This window comes from Aegilops tauschii, chromosome 2, assembly GCF_002575655.3.
Source record: "Aegilops tauschii subsp. strangulata cultivar AL8/78 chromosome 2, Aet v6.0, whole genome shotgun sequence".
Taxonomy (NCBI): Eukaryota; Viridiplantae; Streptophyta; class Magnoliopsida; order Poales; family Poaceae; genus Aegilops; species Aegilops tauschii.
The window spans coordinates 268,674,383-268,696,448 of NC_053036.3; positions in this window are offsets into that span (position 1 = coordinate 268,674,383).

Genomic DNA, 22,066 nt, shown 5'->3' on the forward strand with positions numbered 1-22,066 from the left:
AGAGTTCGTACTAAAATAACACCAAATAATTTCAGATTCATAATACTCAATCCAACACAAAGAACCTCAAAGAGTTCCCCAAGATTTCTACCAGAGAAATAAATGATGAGAACGTGCATCATCCCCTATGCATAGATTACCCCAAAGTCACCGCGGGAATCCGCGAGTTAAATGCCAAAACACATATCAAGTGAATCAATATGATACCCCATTGTCATCATGAGTATTCATATTCAAGACATATATTAAGTGCTCTCAAATCCATAAAAGTATTCAATCCGATACCAATGAAATCTCAAAGAGAAAAACTCAATTCATCACAACAAGATAGAGAGGGGAAAACACCATATGATCCGACTATATTAATAAAGCCCGCGATACATCAAGATCATGACATCTCAAGAACACGAGAGAGATAGAGAGAGATTAGACACATAGCTCCTGGTACAAACCCTCAGCCCTGAGGGTGGACTACTCCCTCCTCATCATGGTGGCCGCCGGGATGATGAAGATGGCCACCGGTGATGATCTCCCCCTCTAGCAGGGTGCCGGAAGGGGGTCTAGATTGGTTTTCATGGATACAGAGGGTTGCGGCAACGGAACTTCCGATCTAGGGTTATCCCGAGGGTTTCTGGAATATTTGATGATTTATAGGGCAAAGAGGGGGTGCGGGAGGCCACTGAGGTGGGCACAACCCACCTGGGCGCGCTCGGGGCCCCAGGCACGCTCTGGTGGGTTGTGCCCCCCTCGGGGCACCCCCCAGGTGCTTCTCTGGCCCACTGGATATCTTCTGGTCCATAATAAATCCACAAAAAGTTTCGCGGTGTTTGGACTCCGTTTGATATTGATTTCCTGCGATGTAAAAAACAAGCAAAAAACAACAACTGGCACTGGGCACTAGGTCAATAGGTTAGTCCCAAAAAATGATACTAAGTTGCTATAAAATGATTGTAAAACATCCAAGAATGATAATATAGTAGCATGAATACTTCATGAATTATAGATATGTTGAAGACGTATCACTGTGCAAAGAAAACAGACAGACAACACAATAAGTTCTGCTAGCACATTAAGTTGACGTACAACCCTTTCTATAAAAAGTTTAGGTACAAAAATAGAACAGGTCATAGTCAAATGTATTGGCACATCAGTGCTTCACAACCATAGCTCGGACTTAACTAGTATCTGACAAGATTAAGTTGTTACCTCAAATTAGAGCACATCCAGGTAGCTAGCCCTGTCTCTTCTCTCAAAGAAGTAGTGGCCTTCGCCGCGCGATGGAATAGGCGCTGTGCCATCCATCATTCCGAGCAACACGGGGAAAGTCTGACGTTGACTCCTGTAATGGACGTCGTCGACGGACCCTAGCACCAGCGGCGTCGGCAGGACTTCGATTGATGGATTGTCCACTTCTTCAACATGCACGAACACTCGATAGAGGTACATCCCTAACGTGGTGTGTGGCGGCCTTGGTGGTGATGAATTGTACAACCCCGGTTCCTGCACCGGTATCTCAACACCAATCTCCTTCGGTATGGTGGACGGCTTCTTCATCCAGGCCATAACCGTTAGAGCCCAGCTATCTGGAGGAACAAACATACTTACGAGCTCACCTCCAAGGTCGTTGATAAGCTCATTCATGGACTCGATGTTCCAAGCATGTCGAGGCATCCTGTGGAAGGTAAGCTTTGTTAAAAACTCAAGCTCAGAGGGCACCGAGCTCCATCCTGGGTGCCACCAATCAAAGGTCAGTAGCACGCCATCGCAGAACAAACGCCGGGAAGATTCGGACACACGACTGTAGTCGAAAGTTGTCCAGAACCTGACGAAGAAATCAGCCGGTGGCGGACAGACTTTGATGAGCAAGTCACTTATTTGGATGTTGTGCGCAATGCCAAGAGCTTTGACAAGGTCGTCCGGCGAGACGGGAGGCCAGTCGCCGTTGATGGTTACCATCAGCACTTTGCCGGCAAACGGGTCGTCAAGCGCCGCCATGCCACTGTTGAGCGACAGCACGCAGCGCCCGAAGGTAGGACAGACCTCAGGATCTCTGGCTTGGAGATCCGCATTGACCGGCGACATGATAGTGCGCTTGAGTACAGGGAGTACAGGATGGGGATTTGGGGGAACTGGAGTAGGAATTGAGATTCCATAGGTGGGGGAGGGACAGGAGATTAGGGATGAAAAGGTACCATCAATTTCGAACACGCGCCAATATGCTCTCGGCACGCAAGCGCACGAAAACACCGGTGGCGCCCACATGTCGGCCTAAGAGTCCTTATTCTTTCTTTTTTTGAGAGCCCGACCTTTTTTTGAGAATCTTTTGAGAGCCCGGCCTGAGAGTCATAATTGACTTGTTTGGCATTGCGTTACTACTCGGCCCATATTCAACGAGACCTCATTGGCCCAAACAAGTGTACATCATCAAAAAGACACTGAGCTCAAATTATAACTTGAAAAAAGGAGATATACTCTAAACACTGGAGAACGGTGATGTCCTCATTTAGCCCACCAGCAGTTCGAGACAATAAACAGTTCAAAACAATGATATATACAACATTCAAAAACTGACTAGTGACTACTATTGACATAAACAACAAGACATGATAGTTCATAAGAATTCTTGCTACACCACCAAAACGCACCCATCTGCAGCTCTCAGACTCTCGTGATCCATATGAGAATGACATTCTAAACAGAGGCAACTATTACATAGTAAGAGTGACATAGACGAGGATGACCAAATGACAAGGAATATGAATAAAAAAGAGAGAACTACCCATCCAGAACAAGCAGCAAAGACAACAAGTCATTCGAAGAGGGATGATCCAACACCATCATAATTTGCAGCCCCGCTTCAGCGACCAGTGATCCGGAGACACCAGTACTCCACCCTTTCGATGCAACAGCCCAATTACCTATCAACCTGAAGGCTTGAACCACATCACTACCTGTCGGACCTGAGACATCCAAGGATTAAAGTTAATCCAGATTCCTTTGTCATTCTCACCTTCTTTTGGCTGTAGGCTGTATCGTTGACAATCAGGGGAGTTTGCTCCCGAAGTCCTAGGGCTCGTCGTGTAGACACAGTTTTCCATAGCAAACAGAGCCTCTCTGCCATCAAGGTCCTTGCCAACGGTGATCTCCTGGTTAATCGGATAATTGAGTTCGAGAAATAGAGAGTGTGAACCAAGGCTGTTTACCCGCCTCCAACTCAAAAATCCTGAAGGCCCCAACAATCTGGTATCCTGCTCATAGACATAACAGCCACTGTCCAGATACTCACGTATTTCACGGTGCTTGTACACAGTGGGGTTTTTGCAATATAACTTTTCCGGCTCATGTGTCCGAATGATCATCAGTCTTTTGCCGTCGTCTGATTGAGCGAGGAACCAGTTGTGCTTCCCTGTTTTTTTGGCAAAGGTGGTGTGATTACAAAGGGCAGTAACTGTAGGGACACTGCATCATATCAAAAAGGACAGGCATTGTTAATTTAAGATCAGCATTGTTCAGAGTAGCAGTAGGATAATGCAAGAAACAACATTGATATGTCCCTGTTGGAACTGGGAGGAAAATACAGGGAAATGTATACTGGGTTCAAAAATATAGAAGTGCCATGCATGGTTATACTCATGTTATCTCGCAATCGATTCTTCACAGGAAACTACCATGTCATGCATCTTATGTAATCATGTTCTGTCCTCACAAACAAATTCTTGAAGGAAACTAATAGACCATGCATTGTTATATAATCATGTTCTGTGGGCAAATTTTTTGTGAGGATATTATTCTAGCCATTGATTGCTGAAGGGCGAATATAGGTATGTACACATAGTAAGCATTACAGGATTTCACTACTTCCAAATATAGAGTTCTCCATATGCACATTTACACCCCTAATGTATGGTTAGATGAAACCAACATTGTGATGCATGTTTCTACATCATGAAAATGAGGAAACTAACATGGCCATTGATACACACTCATATTTAGTAGTATATAGATTACTATAAAATAAGGAGAATATCCATATCTTCCTAACCATTTGATTATTAAGGGGTACAAATTGGCTGTAATGACATGGTCACAATCGCATGAATTACCTCATTCCAATATAGCTGATTTACGGCGTCTCTAATACATTGCCATAGTTCTACTCAAATTCTGCTCAAACAGGGATATGCAAATCATCACAAAAAGTTCAAACACTATCATGGCATCATCATTAACATCAGATGGAAGCAACTTACACGCGCCGTCCCAGCAATATGTGGTGCCATCTGCTTTGTCGATCGCGTAGATGATGCCATTATGTTCAATAGAATCATAGAAGTGTGTATCAGCTTTGACAATCTACTGCGAGGTGAGCTGTCTCCAGCTAAAGAAGGCACCAACGGAAAGATAGGCGAGTCTGCGGTCGAACAAGGCAATTAGCTTGAAGTCTGCGTAATTCGCATCTCGTGTGGGCACTTGGCAGATTACAATCTTCTGCAATACAAGGTGCGTCCAACTAACTTCGTAATCTAGATGACTTGGACCACGACGGTAAAACCCTATATAATCCATAATCTCATGGGAGGTGTGGAAGTTCACGAGCACCAACTTTTTCTGGTCTTGTCTGTCGGCAGCCATCCAGTGGGAGCTCATGCTGACCCAGTACATACCTGCCAAGAAGTTTCGGGTGATGGTGATTGGTTCGAAGTCGAGGGAAATGATGTACGGCGACCCACTACATACATGCAAAGAAGTTTCAGCTAATGGAGGTCGGATTGAAGTCGAGGGGCATCATGTACGCCTCCGTATCATGGTGAGAAAATCTCGCAAGACCAGATAGTAGCAAGCAGGGTGTCTTGAAAAGCTTAGGCCTTGCCTCGACGATGGCCGTGTGCATGTCCCTCGAGCATGCAGCCAGTCGCAGGGCGCTCAACATATCCATACACGAACAACAAAGGTCGAGGATGTCACTGGGGAGATTGCTCTAATCGCGGCTCATATGGATGCTGCGCAGTACTCGTTCAGCCATGGTGGAGTTTGGTAGGTGGGGGTTTTGGGGGCTGTATTTACGGGGGAGAAGGCTCTCAGTGCTGGAGCGGCTAGCGAGGGAATAGTGGTACTGGGGGAGACGAGCGAGGTGAGGGTACGCGGGGGCACATTGAGATGATGAAGAGCGACCTCAAGATCTCCGGCGAGACGGAGATGGAGATGGAGTGGTGCTAGGGGAGAGGGAGACGAGGCGAGGCATGCTATACAGCCGTGGTGACAGTGACTGCACAGTGCACAAGGTGAGGCTGACTTTGGTAACCCAAACACGCCGCCTGGACTGGTGTGTCACCTCGGGCGTAGGGTCTTGTGACTTCACTTTGAGCACCGGATGAATAATATTTTGACCATCAAGTGTACCACAGTTGTACTACTACTACTACTAGTAGTTGTAGTAGGAACATGAGTAGTACTGTATAGCAGAAATAGGTCTCCCGTGCTTGCATGTCTCTGGGTTCACTTCATCCTCCGGGTGTCATCCATATTGCAAGCAGAACCAAATTCTCGTGCATACGGAAGCGTGAAAAAGTCCTTTTCTTTTTTGAGGATAACCGCATATTCCTTAACTAGAGAATGTTGTGTCTCCCACTCACGCACCAATATCCATCTGAACCAGCTACGACACATTTTTTATATCCATTTTCATAGGTCCCACCTGTCAGGAGGGGTCCAGAAACTAAAAGGAATCATAAAATGTCTCGCCACGGTGATTCGAAAGAGTGACCTCAACAAGCCAGTGGCACATGTAATGCTAGAAGGATGGGTGATACGTCCATTTTGCATCATGTTTTCCTACTGTTATTTATGATTTTTCTATCCATAAAAATGCTTTTTGGAGTAATTCTAATGCCTTTTCTCTCATAATTTGCAAGGTACACACAAAGAGGGAGAATTCCGACAGCTGAAAATCTGGATCTGGAAAAGCTACATCAGGCTACCTATTCTGCACTACTCCAAAAAAGCTAAAACTTCACGGAGAATGTTTATGGAATATTTGAAGAATATTGGAGCAAATAACTACCAGAGGGGGCCCACCTGGTGGGCACAACCACCAGGGCGCACCTGGGCTCCCAGGCGCGCCCTGGTGGGTTGTGCTCACCCAGGCCCACCTCCGGTGCCCATCTTCTGGTATATAGGTCATTTTGACCTAGAAAAACTAAAGAGAGGACTTTCGGGATGGAGCGCCGCCATCTCGAGGTGGAACTTGGGAAGGAGCACTTTTGCCCTCCGGCGGAGCGATTCCGCCGGGGGAACTTCCCTCCTAGAGGGGGAAATCATCGTCATCATCATCACCAACAACTCTCCCATCTTGGGGAGGGCAATCTCCATCAACATCTTCAACAACACCATCTCATCTCAAACCCTAGTTCATCTCTTGTGTTCAATCTTGTTACCGGAACTATAGATTGGTGCTTGTGGGTGACTAGTAGTGTTGATTACTATATGGTTTATTTGGTGGAAGATTATATGTTCAGATCCAATATGCTATTTAATACCCCTCTAATCTTGAGCATGATTATCATTTGTGAGTAGTTACTTTTGTTCTTGAGGTGACGGGAGAAATCATGTTGCAAGTAATCATGTGAACTTGATATGTGTTCGATATTTTGATAGTATGTATGTTGTGATTCCCTTAGTGGTGTCATGTGAACGTCGACTACATGACACTTCACCATATTTGGGCCTAAGGGAATGCATTGTGGAGTAGCAATTAGATGATGGGTTGCGAGAGTGACAGAAGCTTAAACCCCAGTTTATGCTCTATTCCATAAGGGACCGATTGGATCCAAAAGTTTAATGCTATGGTTAGAATTTTTTCTTAATAGTTTTCTCGTAGTTCCGGATGCTTGCAGGATGGTTAATCATAAGTAGGAGGTTTGTTCAAGTAAGAACAACACCTAAGCACCGGTCCACCCACATATCAAATTATCAAAGTAGCGAACACAAATCGAACCAACATGATGAAAGTGACTAGACGAAATTCCCGTGTACCCTCAAGAACGCTTTGCCTATCATAAGAGACCATTTTGGCCTGTCCTTTGTCTCAAAAGGATTGGGCTACCTTGCTGCAATTTTGTTACTATTATCATTACTTGCTCATTACAAATTATCTTGCTATCAAACTACTTTGCTACTTACAATTTCAGCACTTGCAGACATTACCTTGCTGAAAACCACATGTCATTTCCTATTGCTCCTCGTTGGGTTCGACACTCTTACTTATCGAAAAGAGCTAAAATTGATCCCCTATACTTGTGGGCCATCAAGGCTATTTTCTGGCGCCATTGTCGGGGAGTGAAGCGCCTTTGGTAATGAAACATTTATACAATGTGCTGAAGTTTGTTGTAACTTGTTACTATGGAAAACAATCCTTTGAGGGTTTTGTTCAGGGTATCTTCACCTCGTCCGGAACTGTTGTATTTCAAGTTCCGGCAAAACCCTCAAGGTTCGAACTGGGGTGCACACGAAGATCTCTCCCTCCCCTAGCTCACACACTCGCCACGATCTCAAAGCTCGGCGCGTCGAACTCGAAGAACAGGGGACACAAGGGTTTATACTGGTTCGGGCCACCGATGTGGTGTAATACCCTACTCCAGTGTGGTGTGGTGGAATGCCTTGTAGTCTGAGGATGAACAAGTACAAGGGAAGAACAGCCTCCTGAGGAGAGGTGTTCTTGAGCTCGGTGAGCTTGTGTGGTTGAGGATGATCTGAATGATCCCTCCTACTAAGGTGGTCGCTACTCCTATTTATAGAGGCCCGGGTCCTCTCCCCAAATGTTAGGCGGGAAGGGATCCCACAATGGCCAATTTGAAGGGGGACAGCTAGTACAAGCTATCCTGACAAAAGGTGGTCTTCGCCTGCCAAAGGCTCTGGTGGTGATGCCGTCGTGGGCTCCGCGATGACCTCCATCATGCCGTCCTGCTGGTCTTGGTCTCATTGCACCGACATGGAAACCTTTTCCTGATGCCTCGGGACTCTTTGCCTGCGCTTGCCCCTTTAGCACCGAAGAGGCAAAGGGTACTCTGCGCCCGCCTGGCCTTGCTCGTCATGGCTCACGTCACGGGAACCTCACGAGGTGCCCCTCGCCTTGATCTCTCCTTTCCTCACGAGCCAGCCTAGTGAGGCCGCCCCTGAGGAGGCCTTGAGTCATCCGCCCTGCGAGGCTTGGCCCCTCGCGAGGGTCTTGAGTGTTTGCTGATGAGGGTGGGCCGTACCAGGCTGCTGTAGGAGCCACGCGTGGGCCGCAGGCAAGTCTGGGGACCCCCGTTCCCAGAACGCCGACAGTAGCCCCCGGGCCCAAGGCGCGCTCGGACTTGGCTTCGAGGCGAAGCCAAAGGCCAAGTGCGGAGCGCCGCGGGCCCCAACCGCCTGCGGCCTTGATTGACGCGTGGCGATCGATGGGACGTGGGCGTATCCGCTTCCCCACGCTGCCTCCGCAACTGCCCGACTGACAAAAGGCTGGCGCGGGCTGCACTGCCTTCATTGCTCTTCTTCGTCTTGCTCCAGATCCCCTTTCTTTCTCTTCGCTTCCAAAGACTCCAGATCCGCCCAGATCCTCCTTCAAGCCTGCTGCATGCCAATGGCGCCCAACAAACTCGGGCTGCTCCTCCGCCTTCCTAGTATGAACCGGCGCTCAGCGCGCCGATCGTCTCGGAGAAGAACCTTGCCGCCGTGCTCCTAATGACGGCGGAGGGTGGTGAGAAGATGAGGACTGCGCTCTGGGCCGGCTCCACCGAGCCGGAGGCCTCGGGTAGTACTTTCTAGCCCTTCTTCATGAGCAGCGTCGTCGCAGAGTTGGTTCCCCCCTTCTCCGACTTCTTCTATTCCTTCCTCAGCCATTACAAGATTCACGCCCTCCATCTTCATCCCAACTCCATCCTCCTCCTGTCGATCTGCGCCTTCTACTATGAGGCGTACATCAGAGTGATGCCGTTCGTGGCACTGCTGCGCCACTTCTTCTTCCTCTGGATCAAGGAGGGCCATTGCTCGGGGTGCATTGGCTTCATTGCACCAAACAAGACCAACGCGATCTCGAAGGCCGGGAAGAAGGCCGAGGGCTTCAGGAGCAAGTGGGTCTTGATGGATGCCAGGTGCTCCCACCCCGGCTGGTGCTGCCGATAGAGATGCCCATGTCCCAACAAGGGTGGCTTCGCGTGAAGCTCACTGACCCCCGGGCGGTGCAGGTGCTGGAAAGGATGACCGCCGACCTGAAGCCTGGTGACTCAAGGGCGGAAAAGCTAACGGGGGCCATGATCGTCAAAGAATTCATGACGCGGTGCATGGCTCCCCTCCAGGCACGCTCGCGCCCCTTGTGGAAGCTCGGAGACGAAGGAGACGACCTTCGCCTGTGTCCGGAGGCCCTTTCTGCCGAGGAGTTGGGCTCGGCCCTCCGCTCCTTGGTTGGGGACGACCAAGGGTACCCGCCGGACTCCTTCGTTCCCTTGTACCGCCGCCCGAATGGGGTGGAGGCCACCGCCGCCATTCCCGTCTTTGATGGGCATGGGCTCTTGCCGCCTGGGACCTCTGATGTCCTGGTGACGATGACTCTGGTGGTGGTGTCCTCCGACGAGGAGGAGCAGGACTCGGCGGCCACCCTGGAAGGGTCTGGGGAGACCTCCCCTCCGCGCAAGGCTGATCTTCTTCGCACCTTGCCCGACGACGCTGACACCGACGACCACCTGGCGAAGGAAGTCCCGCCTCCCGCTGGGGTTACGACGAGGCCCAGGGTCTCCCCCTCGGGGAAGCCGACGTCCGGCGCCTCGATGAAGAGCAGGTCGTCGCTAATTTCTTGGGGTGACACCCCTGCTTCGCCACCGCCCGGGGCCACCGCGGCCTCGCAGACTCCCGGGGACCGTGCGCCTGCGCCCCAGGCCACGAGGCCCCTAAGCTTCGCACTTCCGAAGAGGCGCCGGGATTACGCCACCGTGGACACGTGAGTTTCCAGCCCTGACCTTGCCCTTGTTCCTGCTCCTGTCGCGGCCTCCTGATGCTTCTTCGTTGATCTTCTAGGCCGACGTCATCATCAAAGAAGAAGAAGGAAGGGGCGGCCACACCCTCAGGGGCCCCGTAGCCTGGCACGGCCGCACCTCCCCCGTCGCAGAAGGGCGGCGATGTCGCCCGCATTTCTCCGGCCTGGTCGTCCTCGCAAGGTCCAGAGGAGCATCCCCAGGAGAGGGCACCCGCCAATGCCTCGCCAGCTCCTGAGGCACTCATCCCCAGCCCGTCGGCCGAGGCCTCGCAGGCTCCGGAGCTCCTGTCCTCTTCCTCCACCGCCCTCAACCTGCAGGTCTTAGCGACGACGCTGCCTCCTTCTTCTGCTCCACTGCCAGCCCGCGACCCTTCCACCACGCCTGACGCCCTGGAGCACGCCCTTTCCACGCTGGCCCGGCTGCGGGGTGATCTTCAAGGCGCCAACCGTCGCCTAGTGGCCGGACGCCTGGAGCTGATCTCCGGCTGGCTGCACTCTGATGCATCCATCAGGGAGGCGCTGAGCCAGTCCGTGGCGGCATCCGAGAAGGACAAGAAGGCAGCCGCCCAAGCTGCGGCCGCCCACGAGGTGGCGCTGAAGGACGCCGGGGCTGCTCAGGACCGCTGCTGGTCGCTGGAGGCCGAGCAGGAGACCATGCGCACCGAGCATTCGGCCGAGGCTTGAGGCCGTCGGATGGAGGAGGAGAAGATGAAGGCCCGAGAGGACGCCGTCAGGGGTCGCAACGCCGAGCCGGAGCAGTTGGCGAAGGCGCAGGCCACGGAGCGCAGCCGGCTGGAGAAATTGGAGCAGGAGATGAAGGCCGAGAAGGCCGAGCTGGAAGCCAAAGCGAAGGTCCTGGCTGAGGACTGCGTGGCCTTCAAGTCCCTTGAGGAGAAGTCCCGCGTGGCGCTGCGGGCACTCTACGCGAAGGGCTTGGAGGAGCCACTGGCGACGGACGACGAGGGCCCCACCCAGCTGCTCCCGCATCTGGTCGCGGCACTTGAGGGCGTCGTGGACGGGATCGGACCCTTGGTGGAGGGGGAAGCCCGCGCACTCTCCTCGGCTGCACTTACGCCTTGGTTCATGGAATGCCTTTATGTCGCGTAGAAATCATGCGTGTTGAAGCATATGCCATTGAGAATATAGAAGACCAATGTCTTCATGGTGACTTCAAGCTTCACAGAAGATGAGTGCCCTTTGATTGGACATAGAGTATGCCTCACAATGTGATAGATGGTGCAGGGTCAGTACTCGAGGTCATTGACAAAGATGTGAGTGGGGTACACAACATCAGCAGGCAATGTCTTCATCATGGAGAGCCTCTGGCTCATGTTTGGCTCTGTCTTCTAAAAGATACTTTCTAACTCCTTCTCATAGGCTTGACAACCTGGCTCATAGAGATCACCAGGAGCGGGTAGGGATGTGAGCTCGAGGATACTTGAGCTTTAGCTTCATGATGAATGTCACCTGTCATCCACTCAAGGACCCATGTCTTCGGATCGCTATTGTAGCCTGAGATATGTAATGTGGCATAGAGTTGGAGTAGCAGCTCCTCATTCTAGTGTTCCTTGTCAATGACAAAGGGAAGCAAGCCAATGTCTCTGAAGCAATCAAGAGCTTCTTCCAAGCAGGGCAGAGAAGCCATGGCATCACAACAGAGGCGCTTGTGAGGAAAAATTATGTACTGGTCGTAAAGGATGCACATGTAATAGTTTCACTGCACTTGGCTCCAGAATCTGTCTGAAGACATATGTAGCTTCTTGTAAGGATGCTTGGATCTTTCAAAGAAGGTGTTGTGCTGCCTGATGTTTAGCACACTAAAAGTGCTCTCAGTTGTGGTAGCACACTAAAGAACGTGTTGTGATGCCTTGGCATTCTTAGCATTGGCTTCTGTCTCTAAGGCCTATGTTTGACATGGTACTCATACTTAGGTCCAAGCACTTCTGGCGGTGTAAAAATGGGCCATCCGACATTGACTAGATCTCCTTCACGATTGAAATCCCTCACCATTGTATGCAGGATAGTTGTAGCAGCAGCAACATAAGAGGTGGATAACTGACTGTCTTTAGTGGCGGTATTGGCTTCAAGGTGCAGATTGGCTTCAGGCTGCAGATTGGCCTCAGCCATGATAACATCACTAGCTTCAGTCAAAGTGGCAGTGCCAGCAGCGGCTTCAGTGCCATGTGGATCAGGTACATTGACGTCAGGTGCAACTTGGTCAGCAGCAGGAATCGCAACAAGTTCTTCAGCAGTTTCATCAGCTGATGCGGCCAGAATATCTTCAGCCTATTCGGCTTCAGATTGTTCAGCAGTATGTGATGAGGAGGCTTTAGGAAATACTTCATGTGCTATTGAGCTGGTGTGTTGCACATCCTCTTTAGGTATACTATACATGGAGATAGAGGGCCTTGGGCCTTTGCGAAGCCTGGGAAATGTGGGCGACACTTGTGGAGACGGCGTTGTCTTCTCCATGTCTTCTAGTGTTGCTTGGGGGGTCTCAAGCACTTTTGTAGTAACTTGAGTTGGTGTGGTGCGCGGAATCACTTCATGTAGTGGGGAGCTGGGGTGTTGCTCTACCCAGAACGCATCTTGGACTATTGGCATCATGGGACCGCCAATACAGATAGTTTCACTGTTCAATGGAATAAGCGATGATACCGGGTTCTGGGTGAGCCAAGGAAGGACTTCATCATCTTCTCTATGAACATTTTCATTGTGACCAATGTCTTTAGCTGCGGTGGTGTCAACAGCTGGAATCTCTTCACCGTCATGAGCCTCTGTGAAAGCAGGTTCATGCACGATCAGTGTTCTAGCTTGGTTGGTCGAGGCGGGAGGGGCAACTAAAATTGGCGTCACAAGCAGTGGCTCTTGAGGAGCAGATGGAGAGGTTTGTGCTTGTCGGTGCAACAAACCCTGGGTCCGTTTCCCAGACCGTTCATAGGCCCAAGATCGAGATTGCAACATCCAAAACCAGACCAAGCACAAAGGAATCAACTCTTTGAAGAATTAGAGTGCAGATCAAGAAGACCAAGTCAAGTTAAAGAAGCACGATACCACTAATGGGAAACGTCCCTTGCCGGGCAGGTGAGCCTGACGAAGGCAAGGTTACCCCGGAAGCAATCCTCAAGACTATCCCGGCAAGCCTGTCGGGGCTTACAGATGCAAACTACCCCGCCAATGCTCCACCGCACCACATCACAGCGACACAAGTCATCAATCGGTATGGTGTCAAGCCTCCAAGTGACTAAGTGGCATTTCTTCGCCACATGGCAGCCACTTCCTACAAAAATTACCTCCAAATGACACCCGTCCAATGACGTATCACGCAGACAAGACAGAAGGTGGCTGAACAGCCCGGGAAAGCCTGCCGGGCAAGCCTTGATGTGACACTAAGCGGCTCATTTAATGTGCTCTGCCCTGTCTGTAGAGCTAGGTATGATAACACTATTTGCAATCTAATCAGTGCATAATGACTGATTTGCCATTGTGGTGACCCCTTGATCTATAAAAGGAGGCCCGTGGCAACCATAGAAAGGATTCGGACCCTTGGACACTCATACGTGCGTAACCGCTCTCGTCCCGAAGCAACCCTGCCGGGCTAGATTACCGTGTTTCTACCACAATCTACCATCAATCCACCAAAGCAGGAGTAGGGTTTTACGCCTCACGGCGGCCCGAACCTGGGTAAAATTGCTTGTGTGATCTCTGTCATGCTGCGCGACGTTCTCCGCTCTTTGTGCAATGTGCTCATTGTTGGGGAACGTAGTAATTTCAAAAAAATTCCTACGCACACGCAAGATCATGGTGATGCATAGCAACGAGAGGGGAGAGTGTTGTCCACATACCTTCGTAGACCGAAAGCGGAAGCGTTAGCACAACGCGGTTGATGTAGTCGTACGTCTTCATGATCCGACCGATCAAGTACCGAACACACGGCACCTCCGAGTTCAGCACACGTTCAGCCCGATGACGTCCCTCGAACTCCGATCCAGCCGAGTGTTGAGGGAGAGTTTCATCAGCACGACGGCGTGGTGACGATGATGATGTTCTACCGACGCAGGGCTTCGCCTAAGCACCGCTACAGTATTATCGAGGTGGACTATGGTGGAGGCTACACTACAAAAAAAAGACACATCCGTGACATTTTGGGCCGAACGAAATTTTTTTCTGTCATACATATGACACTTCTATGACGATAATTGTGACAAAACCCGGTATCATCATAGATGTGGTGGGCTCCTACTTCTATGACAAAAAATCATGACAGAAAATGGGCTTTTCGTCCTGGGCGGGCCGGAGACGCAGCTACATGACATTCTTTGGGCCGTCCATGACGTAAAAAACCGTGGTAGAAGCGAGGGCGAGGAAAATTTCGGGGAGTTCCCGGTTACGGTGGGAGGTCGGGGGCCGAGCGATGCGCGTTTCTCTCGTACACGTACGCGTGTGTGTGTGAGGCGTTGGCTCTAACTGAACCCGAGCGAGGCGTTGGGCTCTAACTGAACCCGAGCGATTGCACTGCAGGCTACGCGTTACTGAACCCGAGCGATCGATCGATGGCTGTTAACTGAACCCGATCGAGCGATTCCTTCGCTACTGCTGCTAACTGAAGCCGATCGATGCTGCCTCTGGGATGAACAGTGAGTGTTGCGGGGGGGGGGGGTTGGATGAATAGTGAGCGGTGGTGTTGCCTCTGGATGAACAGGACCCCGTGGTGTGGTGGAGGGCTGGATGAACAGTAGACGGTGGAGGGGTGCCCGTGGAGGGGTGGTTGAACAGGACCCCGTGGTGTGGAGGGCTGGATGAACAGTAGACGGTGGAGGGGTGCCCGTGGAGGGGTGGTTGAACAGTAGCCGGTGGAGTAGCGCGCGGTGGAGGCTGGATGAACAGGAGCCCGTGGAGGCTGGAGGAGGTCGGCGGTGGAGATGAACAGTATCCCGTGGAGTCCCGTTTTGCGGTACGCCACACCCTGCCTGATGAACAGGACACCCGTTTCGACCGTAGGAGGTTCGTTTCGTCCGTTTTGCGGTACGCCACACCCCTCTCGATCAACAGGACCCCCGTTTCGACCGTAGGAGGTCCGTTTCGTCCGATTTGCAGTACGCCACACCCCTCCCGATCAACACGACCCCTGTTTCGACCGTAGGAGGTCCGTTTCCTCCATTTTGCGGTACGCCACACCCCTCCCGATCAACAGGACCCCCGTTTCGACCGTAGGAGGTCCGTTTCCTCCGTTTTGCGGTATGCCACACTCCTCTCGATCAACAGGACCCCCGTTTCGACCGTAGGAGGTCCGTTTCCTCCGTTTTGCGGTACACCACACCCTTCCCCATGAACACGACGCATTTCGTTGCCTCCCCATGAACACGACGACGACGCTGTTTCTCCGTTTCGACCCAGCGATGTACACGAGCCCTGGTCGTACGTATGCGGGAGTAGGCGTTCGAGACCCCGCCCGTATGTACACATACGTGGCCGTATTTTTTTTCTTGCACCCTGGCCGCTGTACATACGTGTACATGCTACGTGCGCGCCTCTACTACGACACGTACGCGCCTCTACTACGACATGTGCGCGCCTCTACATCCACCAGTATATATGTACGTACATGTTCGCGACCAGCATGACAACGCTACGTACGCTTCGACCAGGTGGGTCCCGACTGTCAGGCACTTCCTTGCCTGCGAAGATGTAGCTGGTGGGTCCCAGCAGTCAGGGGGCGAATCGTTTTTTTGCCCAGACGCACTTCCTTGCTGCGAAGATGTAGCTGGTGGGTCCCAGCAGTCAGGGGCAAATGTTTTTTTCACGAAATACGGTGGCCCGTGCGGTGGGTCCCTGCTATCAGGTGGAGGAATAATTATTTTGCATGTAATAAGGAGGCACTTCCTTGCTGCGGTCGTGGACCCAGCTGTCAGCCTCTCCACGTACAGTCCACGTCCGATGGAAGCCGTTCCTTGACCATGTTGACCACGCCGAACTGAGAGCACCAGGGTGGTGGACGACGGCGAGGCCTAGGAAGGGGACGACGCGGAGCCGGGGAAGACGCGGCAGTGGGTGCCCACGCGTAGAGGAGTACGAGGGTTCACTGGTTCGCTGCGGTGTGAGGCTGCCGTCGCCGTAGAATAACAGGGGGTGTGGGTGAGTAAAGGGATGGCCTGGCCAGCGGTGGGAGTAGTAGGGGGTGGTGAGGCCTCCTCGGCATCGCAGCCGGCCACGGGAGGCAGGAGCACGAGGCACGACCGGCGTTGGTTTGGGCGGCTGGAGCAAGAAGACCAGAGGTTGAAGAAGCACTACGGCCGTTGGATGGACATCGTACGGTCACTGGAGCTAGAATCGTGCATATTGACTAAGTTGACAAAGCCCTCCGTCCCCGTCAACTTAGTAGGCCCACAAGTCAGCCTGCCACTATACTGGGTCCCAGCTAACAGGGGGAGTATTCATTTTTTGTGCGTAATAAGGAGGCACTTCCTTGCGTGCGAAGATATAGCTGGTGGGTCCGAGCTGTCAGCGGCAGTAACGTTTTTTTCACGAAATACAGAGGCCCTTTTGGTGGGTCCCTGATGTCAGGTGGAGGAATCATTATTTTGCGCATAATAAGGAGGCATTTCCTTGCGTGCGGCCGTGGACCCAGCTGTCGGCCTCTCCACGTACAGTCCACTTCAGATGCATGTCGGTCGTTGACCACGTTGACCAGGCCGCGTCGAGAGCACCAGGGCGGTGGACGACGGCGAGGCCTAGGGAGGGAACGACACGGAGGTAGGGAAGACTCGGCAGTTGTTTCCCACGCGGAGGGGAGTACCACTGTACGAGGGTTTACTGGTTCGTCTGCCGTCGCCAGAGAATAACAGCAGGTGTGGGTGAGTAGAGGGATGGCTAGGCCAGCGATGGGAGTACGGTGGGGCGGTTAGGCCTGCGCAGCAGCAGAGCCAGCCGCGGGGAGGAGGGAGCAGGCAGTCCCACCGATGCTTGTTTGAGCGGCTGGAGCAGGAAGAGCAGAGATTGAAGAATCACGACGGCTGTTGGATGGCCATCCAATAGTCACTGCTTGTGCGTCAACCTTTTTTTAGGAAAGCCTCAAATCTGTGGAAAACAGCATACATCCCATCTGCCATTATTTCTAATAATTTACAGCCCATTTGCTAATTATTAAGCTTTTTTTTGGAGCCCATATTCTTTTTGTTAGCATTACAGCCTATATTGTCGCCACGGTTAAAAAATTATACGAAATTTTGCATATTTCGGTGCGGTCCGAACTATTTTTAATCCCGAAATTTCGACTCACATTCAAACTGATTTTAAAAATAAATGTATATCAATATAAAATCCAACAAATTCTCCACGCATAAAAATTAATGTAATTTAAAATCTCAAAATGAAAAAAAAGATATTTGAAACTAATTGCCGGTTTGATGTGTTTTAAAAATGTACAACCCATTTCTCATTACTGATGGGCCATTTTCTCGGCCAGCCAAATGAAAGCTCTCCTTGTCTTGAAAGATTTGCAACCCAATAGGCGTGACAAAGCGACTTACTTGGCAAATCACAAAAAAACTGGGCTGTGGCCGTGGACCCAGCTGTCAGCCTCTCCACGTACAGTACTCTTCCGATGGAAGTCGTTCCTTGACCACGTTGACCACGCCGCGCGGAGAGCACCACGGCGGTGGACGACGGCGAGGCCTAGGAAGGGGACGACGCGGAGCCAGGGAAGACGCGGTAGTGGAAGCCTGCGCGGACAGGAGTACGAGGGTACACTGGTTCGGCTGTGGTGTGAGGTTGCCGTCGCCGCAGGGCCTGGCCAGCGGTGGGAATAGTAGGGGCGGTGAGGCCTCCGCGGCAGCACAGCCGGCTATGGGAGGCAGGAGCATGTGGCACGACCGGCGCTACTTTGGGCGGCTGGAGCAAGAAGACCAGAGGTTGAAGAAGCACTACGGCCGTTGGATGGACATCGTACGGTCACTGGAGCTAGAATCATTCATATTGACTAAGTTGACAAAGCCCTTCGTCCCCGTCAACTTAGTAGGCTCACAAGTCAGCCTCCCACCATGGTGGGTCCCAGCTAGCCGGGGGAGTATTCATTTTTTGGTGCGTAATAAGGAGGCACTTCCGGTGGGTCCGAGCTGACAGCGGGGGGAACGTTTTTTTCGCGAAATACGGTGGCCCGTCAGGTGGGTCCCAACAGTCAGGGGGCAAACATTTTTTTCGCAAAATACGGTGGCCCATCCAGTGGGTCCCTGCTGTCAGTTGGAGGAATCATTATTTTCCGCGTAATAAGGAGGCACTTACTTGCTGCGGCCGTGGACCCAGCTGAGACTCTCCACGTACAGTATACTTCCGATGGAAGTCGTTCCTTGACCACGTTGACCTCGCCGCGTTCCGTTGCATGCATGCGTCCATGGGCATGGTGCATCCCCACTGTCAGCCTCTCACGTACAGTCATCTTCCGATGACTCTCGGTTGTTGACGATGTTGACCACACTGTGCCGAGCGCACCCAGACTGGAACGACCCGGAGATGGGGAAGACGGGGCAGTGGAGTCGCAGATGGAGAGGAGTGGGAAACTTCACTGGTTCGGGTGCGCGGCAGCATAGCCGCGGTGCCGCCCACGGGAGACAGGAGCAAGAACAAAGGTTGAAGAAGGAGCACGGCTGTTGGATTAACATCCAGCGGTCCAGCTGCTAGAATCATTTGTTGATTAAGTTGACAAAGCCGTGCATACACGTCCGCTTAGTAGGCCCACAAGTCAGTCACCAAATCTGACGGGTCCCAGCTGTCAACGGGATGAATATTTTTTTTGCAAAACAAGGAGGCACTTCCTTCCGTGCGAAGATACAGCCGGTGGGTCCCAGGTGTCAGGTGGAGAAATAATTGTTTTTGCAAAACAAGGAGGTCCCTCCTGTAGCTGGTTCGAATCCAAACATAGACTATGACTATATATGGTGTTATGCTACTCTGCAAGTAATGAAACTGACATATCCAACGTTTGCTTCTCCTCTTCTCTACTTACTCTGCCTAGCATCAGAAGCTCTGGCCGCAGCAACCATGTCCGCTAGCTGCTCGTCCACTTGCTCTTCAGCAGGCAACAACCAGATATGCGCCAAGTCGCCACCCGTACCATCGCCTGTGGGTCTCATGACACCCCCGCCGGCACGCGCACCGCAGCCGATTGCTCATCACAACCCGCTATCGTTGGTGTGGTGCCACTGCTGCAAATCACGCAGAGTCATCCGTCGCGTCTCAACCACAATCCGCAACCCTGGCCGAGTCTTGTACAAATGCCCGAATCATGGGGTAATAATATGTTTAAGTGTTGTTCTGCTGCTTTCAGTTGCTGATTTTTTAATAGTTTGGTTGATGATCTTCCAATTTGATTCGTGCAGAAAAGGGAAGATTCGTGTGATTTGTATTTCTGGGAAGTTGCTGATGTGGGGGAATGCAACTACGCTGATTATTTGGTTAGCCGAGGAATCCCAATACCAGCAGGTTGGGGTGTTGGACAAGTAACTGAAGGAACGGCAGAAGAGGAAGATGCAGAGCAGAAGGTTAAAGATGCAGTTCCTCTGATCATGGCCAAGCAACAGCTGCTGAACGGCCTTGACAGCAATGAGGAGATGAAAGAGCTTGTGAAGATAATGCGAAAAATCGATGTGCTCTGTAGGATGATTGTCTCTTTATTTGCAGTGTATGTAGCACTCGTGATGTATTCAGTGGCTACGACATGAGCACTTTGCTGAAACTAGTAATGAATGAAACCTGTGTAGCAGGCTGGGCGTAGTGTTGTGAACATCTAATGATTTCTATTAACGGAAATCAGGGGTATCCCCTTTTGCTCATGTAAATAAATAAATAGCAGAGGCCCTGTCAGGTCAGCTTTGTTCTCATTCGAAGACGTCGAGCAAATTGCAGTCCAACAGCAAACTATGTCATCAAATTCAAGTTTCACAGCCAAATATGAGTACAACTAAACAACAATGTCATCATGTTTTAGTTGTCATACAATCACCAAACACAAATCAGCATACATAACAAGTGATGTTCTCACAGCAAAATACTAAACAACATGTTCATCAGGTTTCAGTTGTTATAGCAAACACAATTTCACATAGTAGATAAAAAACGTCTTCTGACAGGCAAATACGACAAAAGCAATGTAATCATCATCCGCAGCAGCAGCGTCAACATCTTCGCCATGTGTATCAGTCTGAATCGTAATTCCCCACGGTGTCATCTTCTTCTTCGTCCTCAACGTCCTCGAACGTTGGCTTCTTCTTGATCAACTCTTGTATGTCCACAGCACGACAGACAATCTTTTCGCCAGCGTCATTGACGTGATGGTTCTCAAAGATATTAGGAACATCTGTGTTATCTTGTACATCAGGAGCAGTGTAAGCATCATCTTGTTGTGCAACTTCATTAAACGAATTCCTCTGCTCAAACCTTTGCAATACTCTCCAGTCATCGCTACGTGCAAATGTGTCTTCCAAGAAAAATATCTGTGTTGCTTGATTTGCCAAAATAAAAGGCTCGTTGGTCTGGTACACCGCCTTGACATTGATGGATTTGAAATAATCATCAGCTCTGGGTTTTGTGATCCTGGAAAACAGGTTATACCAACGACAGCACAACAGAACCACACACCGATGATCCTCGAAACTGGAGATATACTGCAACTAAACAATGTCTGTTATGTTAGCATACATTTCAGTTGTCTCTTTGTCATACGTATCCGTGCTCATGATGGCACTGTTTTGTGTCTTCCTGCCTTCGTCTCGTGCAAGGGTGTTGTAGCGCACATCTCCAACAACGCAAGATTCATAATTTCTTACCCGAGTATCAGGACCCATTGCTAGTGAGTAAAGGGCATCATCAACTGCCTGCCCATCCTCCCGCATCTTCTTAACCTATGGTTAGAAAATAGACAAGCTGATCATCTTATGTACTCAATATATTAAAAAACTGACAGTGCACTTCAAAAGCTTACATGGTTCTTGAACCATTTCGCAAATCCTGCCATAACCAGTTTGTCAATGTTTCTTGGATTTTGCGGCAGTAACTCCTCTTTGTCGATGTTGCACAACATAGTGATCGCGTCAAACATCTAAATATATAAGAATGTGCTGCAAGTTTAGTAGATTACGATGTATAAGCTGCAGTACTGCACTTACTTGATATAATGTAGTATCTCAGGACAGTTATTCAACACATACCAAACCATTTTGTCCAAATCTTTAGGTTTGTCCTCTTGTCGACTCTTCCCTGTAACTCGAACAGAATAATCGAAAACATTGAGCCCGGGATTGTCTTCACCCACCTCTTTGCTAAGCTGATCAGCTGTTTCAATGTATTTTGAGTAGAATGTCAACGCTTCTGTAGCAATGTAGGCCTCTGCAATGGAACCCTCGGGTCTAGTTCTGTTACTAACATAGCCCTTGAAAGTGCCTAGCCGCCTTTCAATAGGGTACATCCAGCCATACTGTACTGGACCTCTAAGTAGTGCCTCATCAGGTAGATGAACAGCCAAATGCACCATCACATCAAAGAAGGCTGGAGGATATATCTTCTCAAGGTCGCATAGGATAGTTGGTATCTTGTCTCTAAGACGCTCCAAAGCATCTATCCTGATATTCCTACTGCAGAGTTCCCTGAAGAATTGTCCCAACTCTACAACTGCTCTGTATAAGTCAGGGCGGCGCAATCCTCTAAGGATAACATGTAAAACCCTTTGAAGTAGGACGTGGCAGTCACGAGTTTTCAACCCTTGTACCTTGTTTCCATCTGCACTGACTCTCCTTTTAGGGTTGGAAGCAAATCCATGTGGGAATCTCACACGTGACAGGACCTCGCAGAATTCTTTTCTTTTTACCTTGTCCAAGACGTACATAGCTGGTGCCATATCCCGTGGTTTACCTTCATCTTGCACCTGCAAATCCTTTCTGATACCCAGGTGTGTCAAATCAATCCTAGATTTTAAGGTATCTTTCGTCTTGCCTTCAATATTAAGAAGTGTGACGATAATGCTGTCACATATATTTTTCTCGATGTGCATCACATCAAGATTATGCC